This window comes from Notechis scutatus, chromosome 4 (genome assembly GCF_049901735.1).
Source record: "Notechis scutatus isolate UNSWTSFEM ecotype Mainland chromosome 4, rNotScu1.2, whole genome shotgun sequence".
Classification (NCBI taxonomy): Eukaryota; Metazoa; Chordata; class Lepidosauria; order Squamata; family Elapidae; genus Notechis; species Notechis scutatus.
Genome location: NC_142012.1, coordinates 2484137 through 2501302, shown reverse-complemented (window position 1 = coordinate 2501302; position 17166 = coordinate 2484137). Strand labels below are relative to the sequence as shown.

At 44.1% G+C, this 17166-nt stretch overlaps 1 protein-coding gene across 3 annotated transcripts in view; it reads left to right on the top strand.

Moving 5' to 3' along the window:
- The window catches only part of PTPRA (protein tyrosine phosphatase receptor type A), a 135368-nt gene that overhangs the window by 24189 nt on the left and 94013 nt on the right, over positions 1-17166 (top strand). Inside the window, exon 1 of one of the 3 annotated variants that reach the window (XM_087962662.1) lies at positions 11618-11722. The exons of the other annotated variants lie outside the window; for them this stretch is intronic. The gene's annotated coding sequence lies outside the window, so the exon portion shown is untranslated. Of the gene's footprint in view, positions 1-11617; positions 11723-17166 lie in introns of those variants that run through there. 3 annotated transcript variants of the gene reach the window in all.

Below are 17166 nucleotides of genomic sequence, written 5' to 3'. Positions count from 1 at the left end.
CATCCCCTAGACCAGGGGTCTCCAACCTTGGGCACTTTAAGCCTGGAGGACTTCAACTCCCAGAATTCCCCAGCCAGCAAAGCTGGCTGGGGAATTCTGGGAATTGAAGTCCTCCAGGCTTAAAGTGCCCAAGGTTGGAGACCCCTGCCCTAGACAATATAAGAACAAATGACTAACATTGGGTCTAGAAGGGTCTGTTTCAAGGAGAGACAGTAACTTAGATCTGCCTGCGTTATACATAGGGCAATATAAAAGGACATGCTCCACAGTTTCATCCACAGCTCTGTCACAGGGGCATAACTGCTGATTAATCGGGGGAGCCTCTTAAATCGCCCCTCCAGTAGTGCTGAGGGCAAGACACTAAAGCCAGCTAGGGAGAAAGCTCTTCTATACTTGGGAATGGTTAGAGTGTAAAAATAGGAAGCCATCCTCAGTCCGTAATTATTAAATTGGCTGAAGATCAGAGGGGAGCAAGTTTTGTTAGCTCTGGCTCGTAGGTAATGCAAGCCAATGTCCACAAGCCGTTGGACTACCCTAAATTGGGCGTCCATAAGGCCATAATCTCCCAGGGCATCCCCCGTAAGAAATATATATATATATATTTAATATAACATTTTATTGAATAGTTTAAAAACATTGGATGTAGAGAAATCGTTCTGACATCTTTTTGTCATCTTATGATGTATAATATATATCTTACATACATTTATACATGTATCTTTATACATTTAATTTGTAATATGTAATTAAGTTATAACTGATTATGGTGGATGATATAATAAAGGAAAATTAAAAACAAATTCTTTTGTAGAAAAATTAAGGGTTTTAGCACCTGGGCCAGAGGTTTCTTCAAATGTTTGGTCCATTTTCTTGAAAGTAAAAATAAAAAATAAAATGGAAACACTCAATATAGTTGATCTGCAATCGAGAAGAGTTCTTTAATTTCCTACTTAAGATATTAAAGATAAGTCTATGACTTATAACAACAACTGAGGCCAAATTTTTTATTGCTGAGCAAAAGGGGAAGTGACTGGACAGTCATTTGTCTGAAATGGTAGAAGGGGTCCCCAAACTTGGCCCCTTTAAGACTTGTGCACTTCAACTCCCAGAATTCTCCAGCCGCATTAGTCATACGGTCGTTAAGTGAAGCTTTGCTGGCTGGAGAATTCTGGGAGTTGAAGTCCACAAGTCTTAAAGGGGCCAAGTTTGGACACCTCCGATATAAGGTCTCCTGCTTGAGCAGGGGGCTGGACTAGAAGACCTCCGAGGTCCCTTGCAGTTCTATTTTTTTGGGATTGATTTGATTAAGGCAGAAATTTGCAAAGTGAGTTTCGCCCCATTTGACGACTTCCCTTGCCGCATTTGTTAAGTGAAATCACTGCCGTCGTTAAACCCGTAACCCGGTTGTTAAGTGAATCTGACTTCTCCATTGACTCTGCTTGTCAGAAGCTCACAAAAGGTGACACACACACACACACCCCACGACCCCGGGACACTGCAGCTGTCATCAATGTCACTTTTTTTCAGTGCCGTAGGAACTTCGAACGGTCATTGAATGAACCTTTGTAAGCCGAGGACTGTCTGTATTTGCCTTCATCTGCGTGAGCCGCCTTTTTATTCTGCTTTTCGTTTGGGACGTGTGCATGCTGTCACCTCATAAAAAAATCCTGTGCCTGTTTTAGTAGTTGCCGTTAAAAAGAAAGTGGAGGGGGGAGAGGAAATCTGGAAGAGCAGTGCAGGAGTTGGAAAGTGAAAATACATTCCAACTCTTCTCTTTAAAAGATTGTAACTAAACTACCAAGAGTTTTTCCCCGGGAATATATTTAATTGGAGAATCTGATTGATGACGCAGCCGGGGTGGGAGTGGGGAAACAGGGTCCCAGGGGACTGTAAATGACGTAGGCCAGAGTTGGCTTCATCCAGGGCAGGGCCAGTAGATTGACTTTAATGAATCCTTGGAAGTTTTTTGGAATTTGGCTTGAGAATCACGATTTCATCAGAGCGATTGCTGGAATCCTGACACATGGGGGCTGTTTTAGTCTTTCTAGTTCGGGTGGTCTCCTTCGCCGCCGAGAAATTTTGGGGACGAAAATGGGCATTTCCCCCCCCGGAAGCTAACTTGGAGCCCATTCACTCCCTCTCCCTGTAACTTGTTGAGCTGTATAATTAGCTTTTTTCTTTCTTTCTTTCCTTCTCCCTGCTGTGCAAAGTGTGGATTCCAGCTGCGATCTGTGCCGGATTTGACCTTGAGGCTAACAATCTCGTTGTGCTCCTTGTATGAGCGCCTCCCATTGAGCCAGTTCCTTGCAAGTAAACATGTATTTTTTTTTCTTTCTTTTTTTTAATTTGCCACTTCCTGGCTTGCCTTTGCAAATAAATGATCTTGGCGACAAAAAAAAAGTGGGGGGGAGAGAAGCTGGAGAACTGGCGTTTTGGGGGCTGAATATAAAACAGCTTCACGGACGGGAATGCTGATCAAAAAAAAAAGCAACAGGTATCTGCGGGAGCTTTTCCCTAGGAAGGGAACATCCTTCGTGACTTACCTGTGGGGATCATCCATGGGGAATTATAAGGTTTTTTTTCCTCCCTGCTTCTTTGCTTTCTCTGGAAAACCGGCTGTCGGGATTCTGGCACTTAACCCCATTTAAATCCTGAGTCTTGAGCCAAACTTCCAAAACTTCCAAAGGATTGATTGGGAGTTATTCCCTGGGTGTAGCCCACTCTGAGCCACATCATTCCTTGTCACCCTTGATCCTGGTTTTCCCCCACCTCCTGGGTGTATCCTAATTCATATTCTCCAGTGAGACACATCCATCCCCAGAGTCATCAACTGTTCTGACTAAAGGCTTCATAGACTGGAACTATGCACACACTTATTTAAAAAAACAAGATTTATTTTATTGCAACGCTGGGAATTATTCTCATTCCCAGCCGGTAATGAATCTCAAACAGTCTCCCGAGATAAGCACCCCCTTTTCTGTGAAGTGCTGCCAATAACAGAAGTATCAAATGAACTAGAAAAAAAAAAGCTAACCCAAGTGCAAAGAGCTTCAAGGATGACTCAGAACTGATCAAACGACTTTGCTTCCTGCAAAGATTTTGTCATCTTGGCCTGACCTTTATATCTTAGGGGAGGGCCAATCACCTCCCAGACTTACTCCCGCATCGCCCCTTCTGCTTCAGTTGCTCTCGCCTTCTAGCAGCTCTGCACAAGTGCGCACTGGGAACAGGCTCCCCTTGTTCCTCTGCCTCGCTGTTGCCAGACTCCAGAGGCTCCGGGGGCAGCACCCCACTCCCAGATGGTCCTGGCCCCATCTCTGCATCGGATGCAGGACCCTCATCCGAGTCCTCTCCAGACTCCCAGACTGGTCCCTGTTCTTCCCCACTGTCCGATTCTGCTACCATCTGCGCAGGCTGCCAGTGAACCACAACCTCAGTCATGCTCTCCAGTTAGATATTTGCTCGGCAGAAATTTTGGTCACCCAGTTACTATCTTTGTAAACATTGATGGGATGCACTTTCGGTTTGCAAGCTGCCCCACTGCTCCCCCCTCCCTTTCCGTTGGCAACTCTAAAAAGACCATAGAAATATTTGATGAGTTGACACCAACATCCCGCCAACATTCAACAGCCCCCCCTGTATGGGAGGTGTGTACCTGTTTGCTGCACAAACACAAGGGGAGCTTCTGAAATTGGTGCGCAGGTAGTCCTTGACTTAACCACCGCAGCTGAGCCTGAGCCCCAAAGTTTCTGTTGCTAAGCGAGACACTTTTTAACTGAGTTTTGCCCCTTTTTACGATCTTTCACGCCATGCTTGTTAAGTGAACCGCTGCAGCTGTTAAGTTAGCGACATGTGGTTCATTTAGCGGACGGCAGTGGTTTGCTTAACCACCATGGTGGGAAAAAGTTGTAAAAACAGCGTGACTCGCCGAGCAGCTGCCTTGCTAACCAAGCAGAAATTCTGGATTCAATTATGTTCGTAAGGCGGGGACTACTTGCGTTATGCCTTTCCCAGGAGCTGTCACACTGTTCATGTTGGGGTGCTGCTGAAATGACGACGCCCAGAGAATGCACAACACGCATAACATGGACCACACAGGCACACACACCCCATTATGAGTTGAGTTACCCAGAGTAAATTTGCATTTCTTGGAGGTAGATACACCACATCCTGTTTTCTGACTGATGTGAAAACTTGGGTTTGTTTGAGGGTCCAGGAAATAAAACATCCCCAAGACACGGCGTTGTGTTGTAGCTGATTGTAGGCTTAAAGCTTGAGGTTAACTGCATTCGGTTCTTGGGGGGATACTGGATTTTGTGTATGTGTGTGTGTGTTGGTTCTGTTCTGCGTTGTCCTTAGCCATGATTGGCTTGCCGCTCTCCCAGAAAATGTTAATTATGGTTATCCCCAAAAGCAAGGGAGATTCACAACTCCCTGTTTTCATTGTATTACCGTAATTTGGCCATGGGTACCTGGTTTCTTAAGTAGAAAATTGCAGCTCCAACTTCTGGTGGCCTCTTTGGTTTTGGAAAAGCTCTTGCATTCTAACGACACCGCAAAAACAATGTTGTTTTGCAAAAGAACAACTGTTTTTGTGTCGTTCTTGGACTGCAGTAGTGAGTAGATGAGCATACTTTTTAGCAGGGACACAAAACCGCTAGAAAATCACTTCGGGATGATAAATGAAATTCTTAATTATGTTATCAAGATGATGATGTGTGGAATTATTCTGGAAGTTGAGATCCAGAGTTTTTTCTCCCCTCTTTTGAGATAATTGGTCCTTTTTTTAAAAAAAAAAAATCTTGTCTTTGATCATTTCTTATTTTTAACATTTATGGTTTTGTCCTCATGTCCCGGTGGCTGAATAAAAAGTACCCTAAGGATTTTCCAAGTCTTCCATTCAATAAAATAACAGAATGAGGCTCTGGGTCTCTTTAGAAACTGCTAGATTTTGGGGAAATGGCACAAAGCTGTAAAAAGAACAGATTGGAAGGCAGAATGGGCTGTTAGATAAAACCCTGAACTAATTTGGAGGTGAGAGAACAGGGGAGACGAAGAGGAAGAAGAAAGGAAGAGAACTGATAGGAGCAAATTGGTTGCCTTTTTGTTTTCAGATATTTATACCTTTTGCTAAAATTTGATTTGTCTTTGCAAGTTGCTTTCTGAGGGAGAAGGGAGGAAGGGAGAGAAGGAAGGAAGGAGAACACAACTGAATAAAGAGAGAGGGAGGGAAGAAAGGAAAAGAGACAGAGGAAGAAAGAAGGAAGGAAGGAAAAGAGAAAGGCAGAAAGAGTCAGAGAAAGATGGGAAAGAAAGGAAAGGAGGAAGGGAAGAAAATATACTTATCACTGAATAATGTGCTTTTTCGAAGCTGGGACCTTGGAAAGACCATTTCTGAACGATGTTCTCTTGTTTAGTTGACTCTGTGTTCCAAATTCTCCAGGGTCCCAAACTGGAAAAATTGTCTAAAAATATGTAATGCAGATCTAACTTGGTTTACCTAACCTCATTTTTCTCAAAGTGGCACACAGCTTGTCCTTTTTCTGAGGCTGGAAAAGAGAAATGATTATAAAGGAGCACATCGAATTGAGTGCGCTGTACAGGCAGTCCTCGACTTACGGCAGTTCATTTAGTGACCTTTCAAAGTTACAACATTACTGAAAAAGTGACTTATGACCGTTTTTCACACAACCGTTCCATAGTCCTCCTAGTCACGTGATCAGAATTCAGAGGCTTGGCAACTGGCATGTTTTATGACTGTTGCGGTGTCCGGAGATCACGTTTTGTAATCTTGTGACAAGCAAAATCCATGTCTCTCTCTCTCTCTTTCTTTCTCTTTCTGTCTCTGTCTGTCTGTCTCTCTCTCTCTTCCTGTCTGTCTGTCTTCTTCTCTCTTTCTCTCTCTCTTCCTGTCTGTCTGTCTGTCTGTCTCTCTCTCTCCCTGTCTCTCTCTGCCTGTCCCTCTCCCTCTCTGTCTCCCTCTCTGCCTGTCTCTCTTTCTCTCCCTCTCTCTGTCTCTCTTTTTCTCCCTCTCTGTCTTTCTTTCTCTTTCTGTCTGTTTGTCTGTCTCTCTTTCTCCCTCTCTGTCTCTCTCTCCCTGTCTCTCTCTCTCTTCCTGTCTCTCTCTCCCTTTCTCTCTTTCTCTCTCTCTTTCTCTCCCTCTCCTCTCTGTCTGTCTGTCTGTCTGTCTGTCTGTCTGTCTGTCTCTCTCTGTTCCCCCCTCCCCTTTGTGTGTGTTCAGAATTGTGTCATTCAGACAAGGGCCCTGCCCTACCGCAAGGCGCACTGCGAAAATTTCAGCCATGGCTCCTCACAACTCAACAGCCTGGGAAGGCAGATGGGAAGTGGGAGCAGAGAGAAATGGCTGGCTTGATGTCCCATTTGTGCCTTCATGGGTGACACATTTCATCACGAGTCAGCAAGCTCTCCTTCCCCCGCAAATAATGTCTTCCAGTTACTGGCTTGTGGTAAACTCTCTCTGTGTGTGTGTATGGTGTGTGTGCATGTGTGTATGTAGTGTGTTTCCTTGCTCCCTGCTTCTCCCCCACACGCACAACTTGTATTTCCTTGCCAGTGTGTACTGCTTTGTCACCGTGGGGCTGATGCATGGATGGGCAGGAGAAACTGCAAGATTTTTCCCGCTCGTTGGACTGAGCTGTGGCCCTGCGGTTGTAGCACACACATACACACACCCAGAGAAGTCCCTTCACACAAAGAAAGAGAGAGAGAGAGAGAGAGAGAGAGAGAGAGAGAGAGAGAAAGAGAAAGAAAGAAAGAAAGAAAGAAAGAAAGAAAGAAAGAAAGAAAGAAAGAAAGAAAGAAAGAAAGAAAGAAAGAAAAGAAAGACCCTACAGAAACTTTTCTTGTTTTTCTCGGCGCTGTTTTCAGAAAGCTTTGAGGCTCAAATTCGCAGCAGTCATAGGAAGTAGGCGTGAGAAAAAGTCAGTGGATATTCAGCATTCCTTTATATATTTGATTTGTATCTCACCTTTATTATATTTTTTAATCAAGGCAGTGGACTTCCTCCTCCCTCCTCCTATTTTCCACAGAACAACAATCCTATCAGGTAGGTTAGAAAGAAAGAAGAAAGAAAGAAACAAAGAGAGAGAGAGAGAAGAAAGAAAGAAAGAAAGAAAGAGAGAGAGAGAGAGAGAGAGAGAGAAAGAAAGAAAGAAAGAAAGAAAGAAAGAAAGAAAGAAAGAAAGAAAGAAAGAAAGAAAGAAAGAAAGAAACCACAAGACTGGGCTAAAGTCACCCAGATGGCTTTCATGCCTAAAACGGGACTAGAACTCACAATCTCCTGGTGATTGGCCCAAAGTTACCCAGCTGGGCTTTTGGCTAAGGCTGGGACTAGAACTCACAATCTTCTTGTTACTAGCCTGGTGCCTTAACCACCAGACCAAACTGCCATGTCTAACCAGACTTCATTTCAGGTCCACCAAATTTTCCAGTTTGGGGTCTTAAAAAGGACTAGAACTAAGGTGCTATCCAATAATTCCCAATCCGGATCTCAATTAGTTTTACAACCAATGAGGTATTCTGTTTAGTTTGTTGTTTTGGGGGACACGGTGCAAAGCAAGTATTTTTCCCTCCCTACATTGTAGAATTTCTTTCTCTGTCTGTCTGTCTGTCTGTCTGTCTGTCTGTCTGTCTGTCTCTCTCTCTCTCTCTCTCTCTCTCTTTCTCTTTTGCGCTAGAAGGACTAGTTCAACTTTTCCTTCAGGATTTCTGTTGCTAGGAAAAGAAAAGAAAAATCTGAAGCCACTCAAAAGAATACAAAATGAAGGCATATTTAAATGGTCTTTTACACATCATATAGGGCAGGGGTCCCCAACCACCGGTCCGTGGAACAAGTCCTACCGGGCCGCTGGTTTGCTGGGCGCCGCCATCTTTTGATGAAAAAGTGCTTCCGGTGAGCTTTTCTGGGTAGAAAGCTCACCGGAAGCACGTTTTCATCAAAACAAGATGGCGGCGCCCAGCTAATGCCGGTACCGGGCCGCGGCATAAGAAAGGTTGGGGATCACTGATATAGGGGACACGGTGGCTCAGTGGCTAAGATGCTGAGCTTGTCGATCAGAAAGGTCTGCAGTTCGAAGGTTTGAATCCCTAGTGCTGTGTCACGGAATGAGCTCCCGTTCCTTGTCCCAGCAGCTTCTGCCAACCTAGAAGTTCGAAAGCATGTAAAAAATGCAAGTAGAAAAATAGGGACCCCTTTGGTGGGAAGGTAACAGTGTTCTGTGCGCCTTCGAAGGCATTTAGTCCTGCTGGCCACATGACCCCGTACGGAGACGTCTTCGGACAGCGCTGGCTCTTTTTCGGCTTTGTCACGGAAATGAGCACCGTCCCCTAGAGCCGGGGACAACTAGCACGGATGTGCCAGGCGAATCTTTACCTTTCCCTTTTCACTTCAAGCCTGCAAAAGTTGGCATTGTCATTCTTCAAGGAGGAGGAAGGTGGGAGCAGGGAGACTTTTCCACAAGCAGTTCACAGAAAGTTTGCCTAGTGGACTCCCCGGGCCTGAAAGTTTCTTTCCCTCTCGTGTTTTTCATTAACAGACGAGCAGTGAGCCCCCCCTGTACTTTCCTTACCTGTCAAGCGTTTCCATCCTATTCCTTCTCATCAGAGGGTAACTTTTCCTGTAGCAAAACACATTTTTGATGTGCACGTAAAACACTGGCCTTGTAAAACGCTTGAAGTGTCAATACCACTTTATTAACACCTTGGTAAAACCACAGCTGCTACTACTGCATTCCAGTTTTGGCTGCCACAAACTGCAGTGGTCATAAGTGTGAAGAAGGGTCCATAAGTCACTCTTTTCAGTGCCATTGTAACATTGAACAGTCACTAAATGAACTGATATAAGTCGATGACTACCTGTAATATTAGATTTGCATTTAACACGCTGTGTCAAACCCACAAATTATGACATAGCTAATAAACCACAATTAAAACACACACACACACACACACTTTGGTTTTCATGAGATGTGAATACACTTTAGTGAACTCCGTGGCTCATCATAATCAGTTCTGACTTTGAATGTTTTGCTAAGAGACCAGTCATAAATCAAGGACTACTTGTATATTTATCTCCAAAATACTACTACTTTTTTAAACTAAGGGTTGAAATGAGGGGTTTTTGGTGGTCTCTGAGCTTGGTTGTTTCCTTGCAGAGGTTTTATTACGAAAACTAGATAACATCAGTGCTTGATGATGTTACCTAGTTGGGTAATGAAGCCCCACCAGTTTTGATTGCCATGATGTAAAAAAGATGTTGAGACTGTAGAAGGAGTGCAGAGAAGAGCAATCCAAGAGGATTAGGGGGCTGGAGGCTCAAACATACGAAGGACGGTTGCAGGAACTGGGCCTGGCTGGTCCAGGGAAGAGAAGGACCAGGGGAGACAGGAGAGCAGCCTTCCAGTATTTGAGGGTCTGCCCCAAAGAAGAGGGAGTCGATCTATTCTCCAAAGCTCCTGAAGGCAGGACTAGAAGCAATGGGTGGAAACTAATCAAGGAGAGAAGCAACTTAGAACTAAGGAGAAATTTCCTGACAGTGAGAACAATTGATCAGTGAAAAAATGCAAGTTTTTAAGAAGGGATTGGACAGCCATTTGTCTGAAATGGTCTAGGGCACGGCCCCCCAAACTTGGCAACTTTTAAGACTTGTGGACTTCAACTCCCAGAATTCTCCAGCCAGCTCTGCTGGGAGTTGAAGTCTACAAGTCGTAAAGTTGCCAAGTTTGGAGATCCCTGGTCTAGGATTTCCTGCCTAAGTAGGGGGTTGGACTAGAACAGCGGTCGCCAACCGGTGGGCCGCAGCCCACTGGTGGGCCGCAAGAAAATTTTGGTGGGCTGCAGAGAAATCTCACCTGCAGAGCACCCCCCCCCCCAGGCAATTAATCCAGGCTGCGCAGAAACACAAGGCTGCGTCGCTCACATGGCCCACGGGAACCCTCCCCGTCCACTCACTCCTTACCCGGCAAATTTGTTTGCTAAGTTGCTACTTTTCCTTTTTCCGACCATCATCTGTTCTGCTGTGTTGGGAGATTTAGATTAGCCAGGAAGCAGAAAATGGTTGGATTTCTTGCTTTCTAGCTAGTTTTAGATCTTCAGCTCTGCTTTTAAGCACAGCCGAACCTCCCTTAGGACTGAAGGTTCTATTATTCAGTGCAGACTCACCGCAAGCAAATTTTATGGGACAGACTCAGGTAGCCGATGGCAGATAGATAGATCACTGAATGATTCTGTGATTCTGTGAGCAACTCAATCTGCCTGCCTGCTTTGCCTGATTTGGAGTAAAAGTTGCTCTTTTTTTTAATAAAAAATGCAGTATTTATATGAATATTTATAATAATATTTACATACAAGCCATGTCCAGCCAGTCACATGACCACCAAGCCACACCCACAAATTAGACCACGCCCACAGAACCGGTTAGTGATCCCTGGGATCTAAAATTATGAGTTTGGTGGTCCCTGAGGTCCAAAAGGTTGGCGACCCCTGGACTAGATGACCTCCAAGCTCCCTTCCAACTCTTTTATTCTATCTACAAAGAAAGCATCTGCAAGAAAACCACCAAGCTCAGAGAGCACCAAGGATCCCTTCTTCCTCCTCCTCCTCCTCTTCCTCCTCCTCCTCCTCCCCTCCTCCTCCTCCCCCTCCTCTTCCTCCTCCTCCCCTCCTCCTCCTCTTCCTCCTCCTCCTCCTCCCCTCCCCTCCTCCTCCTCCTCCTCCTCCTCCTCCTCCTCCTCCTCCTCCTCCTCCTCCTCCCCCTCTTCTTCCTGCCAAACCTCACTCCTTTCTAGCACTGATGATGTTATCTAGTTAGGTCATGAAACATTTGCAAGAAAACCACCAAGCTCAGAGAGCACCAATAATCCCTTGGTCTTCTTCTTCTTCTTCCTCCTCCTCCTCCTCCTCCTCCTCCTCCTCCTCCTCCTCCTCCTCCTCCTCCTCCTCCTCCCAAACCTCACTCCTTTCTAGCACTGATGATGTTACCTAGTTAGGTCATGAAACATTTGCAAGAAAACCACTAAGCTGAGAGCACCACAGTTCAACCCAGAGCTACAAATATTCTTCTTTATTGATACCATCTTAGTTCCCATAAGTCACATGTGCAAGAAAAGGATAAGGAGAGCATTCCTTATGAGATAATTAGCAGTTGGCTGAAGGAGCTTAAGCAGTGATGAATTTATGACTCTTCATCGGAGAATTTGCAGCTTCCTTCCTCCCTCCAGGCGGGTGAACCAGCCTAGTTACTCCCCTCTTCATTCCTTTTGGTCTAAAATTGCTACCTTTCCTTTCAATTTTGCCTCCTTAATTAAGGGTGATAGGGAACCATTTCCCCCCCTGCAAAGCAAAACCCAGGGGACCTGTGTTCATCATTTCTTGGCTGATTTATTTTTTTCCTTGTGCTCCCTAAAAAGAGACGCTTCTTCCTTGCTTGGTTTATCAACCGAGAAAAATGCACTTCCTTGAAGTAGGGTAGGAGAAGCATGTAAGAGTTGCCTCATTTTGGAGAGGATGTGGGTGGTTCATTCAAGGAGAGAGAGAAAATAACGGTTAAAAGAAACCGGCACCTTTTTAAAAAGTAGGTCTCTCAAGATAAACCTGATGTCAGATGTGAGTGGAGCAATCTTGAAAAGTGCAAATGAGTTTTCCAAGGAGAAAAACTTACCCTTGGCTTTCACAGAAATCAGAATTGGGAAATAGCCCATGGCTGGTAAGTTGGATTTTTGCTTTTTTGATTGTGTCACTTCTATTTCCTTTTTATTTTTACTTTCAAGATGTCAAAAGGTAGGATCGCTTAGAGTCAGTTGTGAGTTCGTGTCCTATTTCTGTTCATTTCTTGAAATGTAGAAGGGCTGCCCAGCTATCTAGAATGAATTCATGATTCAATAAACATACCGTATTTCTAACTAGCAGGGAACCCGTGTGCTTCGTTACGAAACTATGTGGTCGGGCTTAGTTTTTGGGGAGGAAAATAAGGGGGGGGGAATTCTGCCCCTGCCTACCAGCATCCATCGGTATTCATCTGGCTAGCGTCTTGTCAGTGTGTGAGAAAGTTGAGGGCTGTTTGCAAACTGAAACAGTATTTGCTGTGTGAGCAAGAAGGAGACAGCAAGGAGCCTGGGCGTGGCTTAGCTCAACTGTTCTGTACTAAAGCTGCTTGCTGCTGTGAAACTGAAACTGAAACTCCTCTGCTTGTCTTGCATTTGGAAGAGATTTCTTTTCAGGTGGGGAAGGGGAGTAGATCTCCTTAGCATCAGAATAATAATAATAATAATAATAATAATAATAATAATAATAATAATAATAATAATAATAATTAATAATAATAATAATAATAATAATAATAATAATAATAATAATAATAATAATAATAATAATAATAATAATAATAATAATAATAATAATAATAATAATAATAATAATAATAATGATGATGATGATGATGATGGAAATACTCTAAATGTTCTGATGGTCATTTTGAAAAATCCTTTCTTAGTGAGCCCCTAGAAGCCAAGAGGAACATAGGTGCCAAATTTCAAGTTTGTAGGCTTTAAAGTTCTGGAGATTTTGTGATGAGGTGTGAGGGGTAATTTCGCTTTTATAGAAAGAGATTACACTGGTATGAACCTGTTGCACGTTGCACCGGCCCTGCAAGTCTATCGTATTAAACCTAACTGTGGTGTGATGTTGCATTCAGAAGCCTGACAGCCTACGAACAAAAGCCATTTTTCAGCCTATTCGTTTGGCTGGCTGGTGATGTTGAAAGACTCGGGTTTTTCCTCCCTCGCCCTTGGAAATCCGGACTTGAGAAGGTTTCTCGATCTGATCTTCGCCTTTGACTTTCCCACGGTCCCTTCTGGACGTTGGGGAAAAATGTGCCGCGTGGTTTTTGAAAGGATCCCTCTTTTCGATTAACTTCCATCACCGCTGTAACTTTAAATTGAAGTCTCTGCAGGCAAGGCAGGAAGTGCCTTGGGTTTGACAGGTGGGTAGCCCTTGGGACTTGTGAACAACCACAGTAACAGCTAAACAACTTTCTGCTGCCTCGGTGCATCCGTAGAAAGACCAACAGCTCGCTGGTTTGTGGTTTTGGGGCAGGCTTGAGCCTTCCAAACCCTTCTGAAAACTCCCTTGGCTGTGCAAAAGTGCAAACTTTGATGTCAGAACATGTTTGATTAAACGGTGCGCACACATGATGTTGTGTCCACTTTTTTTTACAGCTTAAGCCAGGGGTCCCCAAACGTGGCCACATTTAAGACTTGTGGACTTCAACTCTCAGGATTCTCCAGCCAGCTATGGGAGTTGAAGTCCACAAGTCTTAAATGTGGCCACGTTTGGAGACCTCTGATATAAGGTCTCCTCCTTGAGCAGGTGGCTGGACTAGAAGACCTCCAAGGTCCCTCCCAGTCTTATTTTTTTCATTGATTTGATTAAGGGAGAAATTTGCAACTGGGAGTTGAAGTCCACAAGTCTTAAAAGTGGCCACGTTTGGAGACCTCTGGCTTAAGTAATTCAGGTTGTCCAATCAGAGCTGAGCCCAAAATTTCCGTTGCTAATCGAGACAGTCGTGAAGTAAGGTTTTTTGGTCCCGTTTTTACGACCTTTCTTGCCATGGCGGTTCAGTGAATCGCTGCCGTTATTAAGTGAGGAACCCGGTTGTTAAATGAACCTGGCTTCCTTCCCCCTGGAGTTTGCTGATCAGAAGGTCGCAAATGGGGATGGCGTGACCCCGGGACATAAATACAACTGGGTTGCCAAGGTTGTCTGAATTTGGATCGTCTGACCACAGAGACGCCGCAGTGGTCATAAGTGTGAAAAACGGTCACAAGTGCCATTGTAACTTCGAAGAGTCACTATTTTAGCACATTTTCATCAGTGGGCCCAAGGGGTACCTGGATCCTAGTTTTACTCCAAGCACCTTCATGCTGTCCTGTGCAGGCTGCAATCTCTAATCTCTGCGAGTCTGCTAAACAAAACTCCACACTGGCAACAGGAAGAGCATCCGGCCAGTAAACAGTCTGGTAGCTGAAATTCAGTTGCCCAGACTCCACCCTGCAAGGGATTATGGGAGTCATTAGATGATGATGATGATTGAAGGGGAAAAAAAACCCCTTTCTTTGCAGCTGAGATTGGCAGAACGGCGGGGACAGCGAGGACCTTAATCCGGTTCAGAATCCAAATGATTTTATTGTCATCCGGAGTTGGCTTTGCTTCACGTGAGCGGTGCCATCGAGAATTGGCTTCGTTTGAATTCTAAGAGCAACTCTGTTAATCCCACCTCTCTAATCGATCGTGAACCCAACTTGTTAATTCAAGGGAAATGAATTTTCTGTACAAGCAAGGAAGGAAAAAAGGGCAGAGAAGCTACAAAGGTTTGAAATAAGATATAAAGAAACAGGATTTATTTAGAGATAATGGGTAAAAATACAACTAAAAAAGAGATTCTGCAAAAGTACATCAGATTGTATTATTGGATTTCTTTAACATGGGATGTAGAAGGAAGATACAAAAGATCTTGAGAGACCCTTCGCATCCAGGCCACTCGTTGTTTGAGATCCTACCATCAGGAAGACGATATAGAGTGCTGAAAGCCAGGACAAATAGATTTAAACATAGCTTCTACCCAAGTGCTGTGATCAGGTTAAATGCAGAGTTATGAATCTGGTGGTCTTAACATATATATATCCTGGTTGTATAGTTTTTAACTGTTATTTGTTTTAATTTGTTTTACATTGTTATTTGTATATGTCTTTTGGTGTTGTTCAGTTGTATGTTGTGAAAGAGCACCTTATTTCGTTGTTCTCAGGTTCTGAGTACAATGACAATAAATTTATCTATCTATCGATTGTATTACGGTATTTGTATTTGAAATAATGTTAGAAAATTGGAACATTATCTGATTATAAAATGGGATAAAATATTAAAAGGAATGTGTAAAATGTTTAAGATTTAGATGAATATTAATTTTAACCATAGAGTTTAGTTGCTATGGATTATTGTTTTAGTTATATTATGAACTCATTATTTTTTCTTATTTTAAAATATAGTACGTAGCTTTAGAATGTACCAAGCAGAATCCGAATGAAAATTATGTATTACTTTAAGTGTTAAATTTAGGGGAAAGATATAAAGGCGTCATACTCCAATCAGTGATTACAGGAGAAATTTTGTGTTAATGAGAAAAGATAATAGATAGTTGAAACAGAACAGACAAAAGATATAAGTATAATGATTTAAATCTTTATCATCATCGTTGACCGCCAAATACTTTTGTCGCCCGAGTCCATAACGGGAGGGATTTGAGCAAGAAATAGTTCTTTTTTTGGGGGGGGGGAGGGAATGTCCTTCAAATCCCTCCCGTTATGGACTGGCATTAATAATGTGAAAATCAGGTTGTGGGTGTTTCCTTGGGAGAGGTTGCCGTTCCGAAGAGGAGCTGCCAACGTCACTGGCTAGCAAATAGAATTCCAGTCATATTTATTCATTTTCTTAATCCAGAAAAGTGCAAATGAACAGGGCCGATGGATTTTGGGGTCAAGAATAAACTTGGATCCTATCAAACTTACATTTGTCGGACACCTTGTCAGGCGTGAAAGAACTGATGCTCCCGTGAAGGTTTCAATTTCACTACTTTATTGCTAAAAGCCTGTGTGCAGGAATCTTCTCAACTCATGGGTAGCACGGAGGTCTCCAAACTTGGCAACTTTAAGACTTGTGGACTTCAACTCCCAGAATTCTCCAGCCAGCGTAGCTGGCTGGAGAATTCTGGGAGTTGAAGTTCACAAGTCTTAAAGTTGCTATTGTGGTTTGCCAACAGCAGGTACGGACTGCTGAGGTCTCGGAGAGCGAGGACTCGAATGAGGGGCCTGCGTGTGATGCAGGGATGGGGCCAGGACCCTCAGGGAGTGGACTGCTGCCTTCGGAGAGTGTGGAGGCTGGCAGCAGTGATGAAGAGCACCCCGAGGAGCCTGTGCCCAGGTCACACGCGCGCAGGGCTGCTCGAAGAAAAGAGCAGCTGCAGCAGCACGGGCGACTCGGGAGCAAGGCTGCAAGGAAATGGCCCCTCCCTGAGAAGATCAAAGCCAGCTGAGAAACCGGAGTTCTTTGCAGGAAGCAAAGAAGTTTTTGCGCTCAAGCCTGGTGGACATTCGATGTATCTTAGTTTGTGTTTGGAGACTCTTTGATTTATTGTTTTAGGGACTTTATCTGTTGTTCTTGGCAGCCTTGTCAAGTTTTTGCAAAACAATAAATCAAAAGAGTCTCCAAACACCAACTTTTCCTTATTCGAGCTCATTTGTTGGAAGCAGCCTTATTATATCTGTGAAGAAATGGGATTCGTAAATGAAACCGCAATAGGTTGTGCTGTTACCTTTGTCTTGTGTTGGCTGTCGTGGAACCAGGTTTGGGTCAGAACAGTTGCCAAGTTTGGGGAACCCTCGGTTAGCCCCTGGTTAAAATTTAATAAGAGCCAATGGCACGCAAGGGTGATTGGACTTAGTGCTTGATTTACAACTGTTCATTTAGTGACCAAAGTTACAATGGCACTGGAAAAAAGTGACTTACGACCGTTTTTCACACTTGCGACCATTGGACCAAGTTCCATGGCCACAGGCTCAAAACTCAGACACTTGGCGACCGTCTCATAGTTATGAGGGTCGCAGTGTCCCGGGGGGGGGTGTCACGTGATCCCCTTTTGCGACCTTCTGACAAGCCAAGTCCATGGGGAAAGCCGGATTCACTTAATGACCGTGTTACTGACTGAACAACTACATTGATTCACTTAACAACTGCAGCCAGGAAAGTCGTAAAACAAGACAACCCGCTTAACAATTGTGGTCGTAAGTTGAGGATTACCGGTATTTAAGGAGTCTAGGCCGGTCCCTCTTTTCACGCCTCCCTCCGGCTCTGCCGGTCCTTCTTCTGTGACACCCCATGGTTGGTTTTTGGCAAGGAAATGCCAGTGAATCCGTGTGGTGGTGCTTCCTTGTGGGGGAGTGCGCTTTGCAAAGGAAGGTTGAGTCAGAAGGGTGACCACATTCTTCTTCTGTCACTCACTTAACAACTGCCTGGCTTTGAAATGAAAGTTCTGATTCCAATCGTGGTTGTAAGTCGAGGACTATTAGCTAATCACAAGCTTAGCCCTAGAAAATAAGT